Below are 8,734 nucleotides of genomic sequence, written 5' to 3' on the forward strand. Positions count from 1 at the left end.
CAATGTTGCCTTAAAAAAAACCCCAGTAAAATAGCCAATTCTTGCAGACTTACTGCATCCCCAGCATCACACAGAGTGGACAAACTTGTTTAATACATATTCTGAAGCCCTAGTATCTTTCAAGCGAGTATTTGCATGCTGAAGGGGGAATTTTCCTACAGTCAAAGACTTGGCTCAAATCCTGGTGCTGTCAGCCCTTGTTGCTCTCTCAGATGTGGCGATATCATTTGATACCATTTAAAATCCATATGTTTTTCCTGTTGCAGAGTAATAAACCATCAAAAAGGAACCCAGTGTTTAGCTAGAGGAGACACCAATGCTTTAAAAAAAAGTATTCTGCTAGCAGCAGACTTAGCAACCTGTTCGGAGATGAAGAACACCACACGTTGTGCTTCATTTGGAGCTTGCTGAGCCACGTCGTCATAAAGCTCCGCCGCTTTTATTTTCCTTGGGAACGAGAGAGTTTCGGCTTCATACCACAGCACGCGCTGGTCCGCCTCCCACTGCTTTATCATATTGCACTCTCACAGCCGCCACCACATCTATCACAGTCAAATCAACATCTATACAAACACCACAGGCCCCAGGTGTCTGAGCGCAGGAAAGGCGCTGTGCAATGTCTCAACTCCTCCATCTCCCATGCATCTGCAGCATCACTGGAAGTGTTGAGGAATTCACAGCAAAATAAGGCGTTTTTGTATTACCACGGCATCAGTGATTAACTTTACATCCCCATCAGGTGCAGTTACCCTGCAGGCTGAAGCCTGATTGATCCTTCTCTCCAGCCCTGCCTGAACATTTCTCCCTGCCACAGTTAACAGTTCTAGGTGTTTGATCTTGTACCATGAACTCCACATGGCTTTATGAAACTATTGGATGACCTGTACATGTACAGAAGAGGCCCTTCTCAGCTACTGGTTTTAAAAGATTGCATGCATGTTGCAACCTGTGCTTGTGCAATGGCCCACAGCTTGAACCACAAAAAAAACTATAGTACGAAAATAAAAGTGCAACATCAAATGACATCTTTGCCTCCCACAGATGGGGCTCGTTTTCCTGCTTCATACACGTATGTGCGGCGCTTTCAGTGATCTTCTCCTGCACTCAGATGCAAGGAGAGGAAACAAGTAGTAAAGAGAGGACGCTCCATGAACAAAGGAAGCGAGTCACACAGCTGGAACGCTGTGTTCATGTGATATTACATCAGTGTGAGGAAGATGATTGTATTCAAGCCTTCACTTGATGCTGCATGTGTATTGTATTTACATAACATAACCGAGGCACACAGTAGCACATCGGAGAGGGTATCAGCTCCTCTCAGCGTGACAGGAGGGCACCATTTACATTGGATATCAAACTATAAAACCATTTTCTGATGCAGGGTTGTTGCTGCCAGTGCTGTATTATTTTCTAATATCGCGTAACCCGTTAAATGGTGCAGTTGTTCCACATCGTCTCCTCCATACAGGTCAGCCCTGTCATGTTCTCACTGCCTTAAGTCATAAGAGGAAGCCACCTTTTTCCACACTGCATATTAGAGTGTCATGGATTCATTTAGACCCCATTCCTGGTGTGTTCTTAGATATGGATGCAGCATTGTTCACTCTGTGCAGAACAAAGGATCAGTTACCATATGCTGGCTGTTGTTTCTGGAATTTTAAGTCCCCGTTTGATTTGGTTGTCGGTATTCATGCAGGCGTCCCTCTGAAACTTGCTGATGAGGGACTGGGAGCGACTTCTGGTGTGTCCGATTGCATTACTTCCTGTCCCTCGCTGACGTTTCCTCTCGGTTTTTTTCTTCCTTCAGAGACGTTAAAACAACATGACAGAGCACTAAATGCAGAAACACCCAAGTCTGCAGTCTCCCCTGTAAATATTTGTCTTCCTTGTTCATCTTTAACTGGCTCCTCTACCGTTCCTCTCCTCCCTTTTGTCTACTTCTGACATGACAAATGCTTCCAGCTCCACCTTCACAGGGACTGAACACGTGACTGGATAAATCTCCCCAGTGTGTAAATGCAGGACCTCGATACATTCTTATTGCTCTCATGCATCGTGCCTTTGGCATATTTTACCCAAATTTGTCCAAAATTCCTGGCTTGTGTGTGTTTCTGGTTTTTACAGACCCGATTTTGTTTTGCAACATTGTCAGAGATGTTTTTTTTTATTGCTGAATTAATTATGTTACTCCATCTTTTTCCTCACTGTCTCCTTTTTATGTTAATGACTTAGTGTTTGTTTCCTGTTTTTGCCCTGCTTATGGTGCGAGCGAGCACTTGCCGGCTTGTTATTGTATTTTCCCCACATTTGCATTTCAATGCACATTGGTGTGAACCCTCCAGTGTAGCACTCCCTCTCCCGAGCACCAGAGAAGCAGGTCTGCAGTGTGAGCGCTCTTCTAAATGTGGTTTCTGATCTTTACCATTTCCTACAAACGGCGTTCTGTTTTTATTTTTTTTAATCTTGTGTAGGAATGTGATGCACCATTTCCAGACAAACATTTCCATCCTGTTTATCCTGAGTGGCGTGTCGTTATCTAGAATGTTCCATTTTAGCTAATTAGTCCCCATGTTGTGAAAAACCACCACCTTTAAACCAAACATGGACGGCACCATGTATAAGATGTAAACAAGTGTGTAATGAGGAACTGATAGGACAATAAGTATGACAGATGGTTGTGTGGGACAATTTCACTGCAGATGAGGAGAAGTTTCCAGGCTAGAAAGTGCAAACCAATAATAAAGAGGGGGTGGGGAAATAAATACAGAAATAAAGGGAGAATCAGAAATATGGAGGGGTAGAAATAAAGGCTATGAGCTGCCAGGGTAGTGAGATGGCTCATGCGCCATTTTTCCTTAAGTGTCAAGAGATGTTTGTCTTTTCCACCCAGTTTGCCAATAAATAAATAAAAAATACTGCAAACCAATACGGACGGCTATTGATCACAGTTGGGCAAACAGTGGTTAAAAGAGGAAATACGAATGATGTCCAAGTAACTGCTGCTGAAACCTTAGCCCCATGTCTGAATATACCGATGATGCGTCAGAAATTGTGGATATTTATTGAAGCAACTGTATAATTCGGGTAAAAAAGGATCTGGCTTTGACTCTGCCTGGGGTGAGAGGGGCGTTATCATGTGCCTGTGTGAGTTTCTATCCACTTCCATACAGATTATACTCTGACTGAGTGCGTGCGTGAATGATGCATGTCTGTAGTGGACTGACACCCTGACCTGGGTGTAATCCTGACCAGCCCCTCAGTGGCCACTGTGATAGGGTGCAGAGACCCCAGTGACCCTGACCAGGAAAAAGCAGCGATTCTTCCTGATCCTGCAGGCCCATCTGGGAGTGCATGTGTGTGTGTCTGCCGATGGACTATAGGTGGATACAGTCCTGCTTCTCATCTGGTTATCGCTGCACCCCCTTTTTAATGAATAAACTATGGTCAGGAATGAAGGAAATCTACCATATAACAATACTCCAATGCTCACGACATAAATCACACAGCCAGACTGACCGACCTTTTTCCATGTTTCTATGTTTGCTATTTCCTGTGTATAACAACAACTCGCATTTGTAGAAGAAAGCACATCCTTGTCCTATTTTCTGCGCCCCTCCCCCAACATTTCACATGTGAAGGCCATGTGAGGGCTCAAATTATAAAAGACAAAAGCACACGTGCATCTTGGAGAGAAAAATACAAAAACGTGTGCATGAGGGTTTTTTTCCTCTTTTTAATTACTGAAATATTTGCATCTGTATGCCCAGCGTCTGTGTCATTATCGGTTCCCACACAGTTAGCCAGTCGCTGGGGTTTGTCCAGCGGTCCTGCCCGCTCCACTGTTTTTAGAGGCATTTTATTGCACCAGAATCACTCTTCTTGACATCTTTGTTTAAAGCGAAATATAAAAGAATGCTGCGGGAAATAACAGACGCGCCGCTCTTGACTGAAAATGTTTCATCAGGAGACAAAGTCGAATCTCCTTGACTTGTGTCTCTCCGTGTCGTGAATATGGAAGAACCCAGCTGTGTGTTTTCCTGAACGGCTCGGAAAATTGAGAAAATTATCCAGGAGGGGAAGCGTTTTTCTTGTTTACATTCGGCCGCCTTTCGAGTGTGGCTTTGGGTGAGAATGGAAAGTCTACTGCTCTTCTTACAAAACCATTCAAGTGACAATCATTTATTGCAATTAGAGGGGACTATTTCAAGTAGTTATTTCTTCATAAACAACTCATTTTTCCCTCATGTGTTTTTATTATGACAGGCTCTTTTTCAATAGGACTGCTGTTGGGGGGGGGGGGGGGGGGGGGGGGGGGGGGGGGGGGGTCAGGAGGAAAAATTAACCAGTACCGAGACAAAACCCAAAGAGAACCTGAATAATAACAATACTGAAGTCCAAAATTGGGAGAAAAAAACTGAAAAGTACCAGTCGAAGGGAGGAGGTAACAGGATTTTTTATATGGAGGGAGGGGGAGACAAAGGAGGCAGAGGTGGGAGTGGGGAGAAGACAGGTGGCAGCTTTAGGGCAATCAGGAAGGTGAGAATGACAGAACATAGCAAACCCTTCAGACAGTTAATGCTGAATTTAACACCAACTAAAAGCATTCTGCAAAACGTTCCTGCAGCGATACCATCATAGACATGATTAATAAATAAAGCGTGAATTTCATTAAAAGGTAAGATAGTACATGTGAAAACAGGTTTTTTTTTTTAGAACATTAGCTTCTCTGACAGCCCCTAACCCAAAGACAGACTAGCCCTCAATATGTGGACATTGTGGATTTGTCAGGACCAAAACACGTCTGTTGGAAGAAGCCAAGCGTGTCTCAGTTGTTGACAGCTTTGTTTTCAAGAATGTCAAGTTAGCTCAAACTTGAAGATAAACCGTGGTCGAAGATTCCACTGCCAGGCTAAATCTGGCAACCAGCAAACCCAGTAATTCAGATTCAAACGTAAGCTTAATGGTATTTGGGGTGTGACATTTCTGCTGCAAACACAGGAGTCGGAGTCCAAATGCAGACGAGCTTCTGCTAGTTCAACAATTGAAAAGGGCAGAAACAGAAACCAAAAAGATAAATCAAGCCACAATCCCGAGCACAAAGAAGAGCACAGCAAGGGAAGCCAGACAGGGGAGTTAAATAGCCAGAGGAGGAGGAGGAGACAATGAGGTGCACAGGTGAAACACATGAGATTAATCACAATGGAGACAAATGAGGACGTGCAATGACAAGACAATTAAAAATACAACAAAAGCCGACAGAGAGAATGTGTAGGGGAACAGTAATCCCAGCAACAATACTGGAGACTGAACATCACTTTATGTGAATGATTACTGAGAAGTATGAATCTGCCCATTTGATACACTAAAAGGTCAAACTGTTTCTCTTGTTTCAGAACCATGACATCATTCTAAACATGAGGGGGGGAGAATGAATTGGGAAGTCAGCAATGGATCAGTTAGTCGATAGAGTACTACATGGTTTTGATGAGTGATAACGGCGCCCAAGTAGAACCAAACACTCACTCTATAATCTCAAGCAACAACACACAAGAAGCTCTTCACAGCGTTAGGGGCCTGAGAGCAGCCACTCGATGAATGTGTGCTTGGTTTGCAGTCAGAGAAGGGGAGGGAGGATAATAGGAGTGGATTTCCTCAATATTCCGTTGTTATTTAATGTCCTGGTGAGGTGGAGCTAAGTGACAGATCATGGTTTTGCATTTTGACAGTTTAATTAACATGTCTGTGTGACCTATGCAGCTATCCGCTGGGAAGATTTCAACCTTCCTTAGCCTCCACCCGGCGCACAGTACATCTGTTCCTTCCTGCAGCGTTTGGACTCCAAGGTAACAGGAAGTCTCTCTCTCGCTCTCTCTCACGCTCTCTCTCTTACTCACAATCACACACACATGCACGCACAAGCAGAAGACATGTTGACATAGATGAAATTTCCCTGCAGGGCCAACATATGTGCCTGCTGTATGCCAGGCTCCTGCTGTGCCATTTTAGTCTCCTGGCCAGCCAACAACCGTGAAGCTCCTGCTCACGAAGCTCAGGCTGGGCAATTAAAGGTCTTCACCACTGTAAACGCTGTGCAGATGGGCAAATAACAGGAGCCTTTCTGTCTATTACCTGCAACAGCAACGGTGGTCATGATGCTGCCCTCAGAGGTTTGTGTGTTTGATGGTGTATTGCTGAGTTTGAGTAAAGGTTTATAGGATTTTTAGCACGCGTTCAACAGGTGAACTGATCAACCCTCAGGTCTAGAGTCTGACCTTGGACCAGTCTTGATACATTTCCCACCAACATGACCCATTGTTTCTCTCTCTCTCTGGGTCTCTCTCTTTCATAAACTCCACTCACTTTTCATGCTTTCATTTTTCTAAATATAAGTTTGAATATTACACTGGTATTTCCAATTAAACTGACTTTACTTTGCCTGTTGCTAAGGTAACAGAAGACAAGTCATATTCACGAAACCTCAATGTTTAGCTGAGCAGTTATAAACACCGCAGTTATAAACACCGCTAGTTTTAACACTCGATGTAATGCTTGTAAGATAACAGCAATAAACATGTGCATCTCCATCTCTCCTGCTTAGTCTCATGTATTCCTCTTCAATTCTGAAGTCTTTCTCTTCAGAACTGAACTTCAATGCCTGTATTGAAGTTCAGTTCCACTTTTTGAAGCCACATTTTAAACACATTGCCCTCACTTCCATGGGAACCTGGACAAGGTTACCGCCTGATTTATGCTCTTTAAAATCCAATTGTTTCTTCCAAATGGATCGATCATAAATTCATTCTGCCACGTGGTTCCTGTGCCTGTGACCTTTGCACTCTGGTCTTACTTTATTATGCCAAGCACTTTTGCCACCATTTGGGATTTTTTTCTTATGTTTGAACAAGTTTCTATTTTGTCTTCTGATGTGGGAGTAATAACCACTGACCTTCACTGAACTCCTCTCAACTTAGTTAATAGCAACAACTTTAACATTTGCTCTGCCTCTCTTCTGAGCCGTCTAATTATCACACATCCACAATGAACAAACGTGATAATGAATATATTCATGTTTTGATTCCTCTACCATGGTAGGTTAAGGCTGTCAATGACATTTTCTTTTATTTATGTGCTTTCAGGCACATAAATTAGTTAATTTATGTCTTCACTTTCCAAATGTCACAGAAGCTATACAGGCCCAGATTGTGTTGGCTTTCCTATACATGTGAAACAATCATTATCACAATTATCATTAACATCATTCATTTATAAAATATTTTCTCTGCACAAGAGTGCAAACGCCCAAAAGTTTAATCATACAGACCAATAGTTGGATCACAGTGTCTTGTTTGTCATTGCATCTGCAGCCATCAGCACACGTCTGCTGTTGTTCCTTGACTATATGCTGGCAGCTGTGTTGTCATGGGGATAAATTCTCACACCCGGCGCAGTAATACAGACTCACTACACCTGACATCTCCCGACGTTCATTTTGACTCTGTTTGTTAATTTCTTTAAAGACCTTTGATCAGTATTTTAAACTTACGTAAAATGTTCCAATCAAATGTGCTGGTTAGACGCACAAACACGGAATTTATTAAAAGAAAAACTACTTAATTGGTTAGATTGGAAGCTGAACCGCTCTTCCTTCAAGCTCCATATTTACAATCCATACATAACAAAACTGAACACAATACTTGTTTTGGACGCACACAGTAAATTTAGATGACTGCACGTGTAAATCCGCTGAATGTGTTGTGGGATCAATGTATGTGCTCCCACAGAGTTTTGTCAGTGCTTCTGCCTGGACTCCCCATAGACAAGCCCAATCCTCTCTGCTTATCTCCTGGCTCCACATTCACATAGCTTTATCGCCTGTAATGATACACCAATCCTATCTCGATGACGGACCTTAATGCATCCTGACATCAGCACCACGCTTGAACAACCGGGTTATTAATGGAAGACTCGCTGGGTTGTCTACAGCGTCTCTTTCAGTGGATTTCTGTCCCAGTGTCACCTTAGCGCTCCTGATTCTCCCGCAGCCTCCCACACTGGTGCAAGCCGGTAGAAATCCTCTCACGTAGCTCGTGTTGGCATGATGCTTGCCCTATTCATTTGAGATTAAGTGTTAAAAATCTGTTTGATGCGAACCAAGAGGAGGGGTGTGAATCCTGGAGGTGTGAGAGCATTGCAGCTCGGGTGCAGAATTAGTTTTGAATGACAGCTCGCACTTTCCTGCACCCTGGTCTGAGTGCAGATTACAGCTGTGGGGGTCGTTCTCCACCTCGCCTTCAGACAGGAGGCGGCCACAAGAGAAAGTTCTCTGGCAGCACGGTGTCTTGTGAGAGGACAGGTTGACGAGGTAATTTCAGGCACACAGAGCACGCTTTAGAGACATGGAGGACAGGGACAGCTAATGAAGACACCGCGCTCCTCCCACCCAGACTCACGTACAAATTATTCACATGCACTCTTCCTTCCAAGAAGGCCAGCTTTAAATATATTATACACACCTGCAGACCTGGAGTAAAATAGCACAGCAGCACTTGTAAGCAAGTGATTTTGCTTCTAAAATAAATTCTCTTGTTGTTGTTAAGCTTAAAAAAAAAAAAACTTTAATCCTGCGTGTTTTTTCCCCCACTACTTTGTTGCATGTATTTCCAATGCAATTGGCACTTCTTTAAAGGACAATGAGCAGCAGAATTTGCCATCAATGGGAAGCTCCAAATCCAAA

The sequence above is a fragment of the Takifugu rubripes genome, chromosome 14 (assembly GCF_901000725.2).
Source record: "Takifugu rubripes chromosome 14, fTakRub1.2, whole genome shotgun sequence".
In the NCBI taxonomy this organism is placed as follows: domain Eukaryota; kingdom Metazoa; phylum Chordata; class Actinopteri; order Tetraodontiformes; family Tetraodontidae; genus Takifugu; species Takifugu rubripes.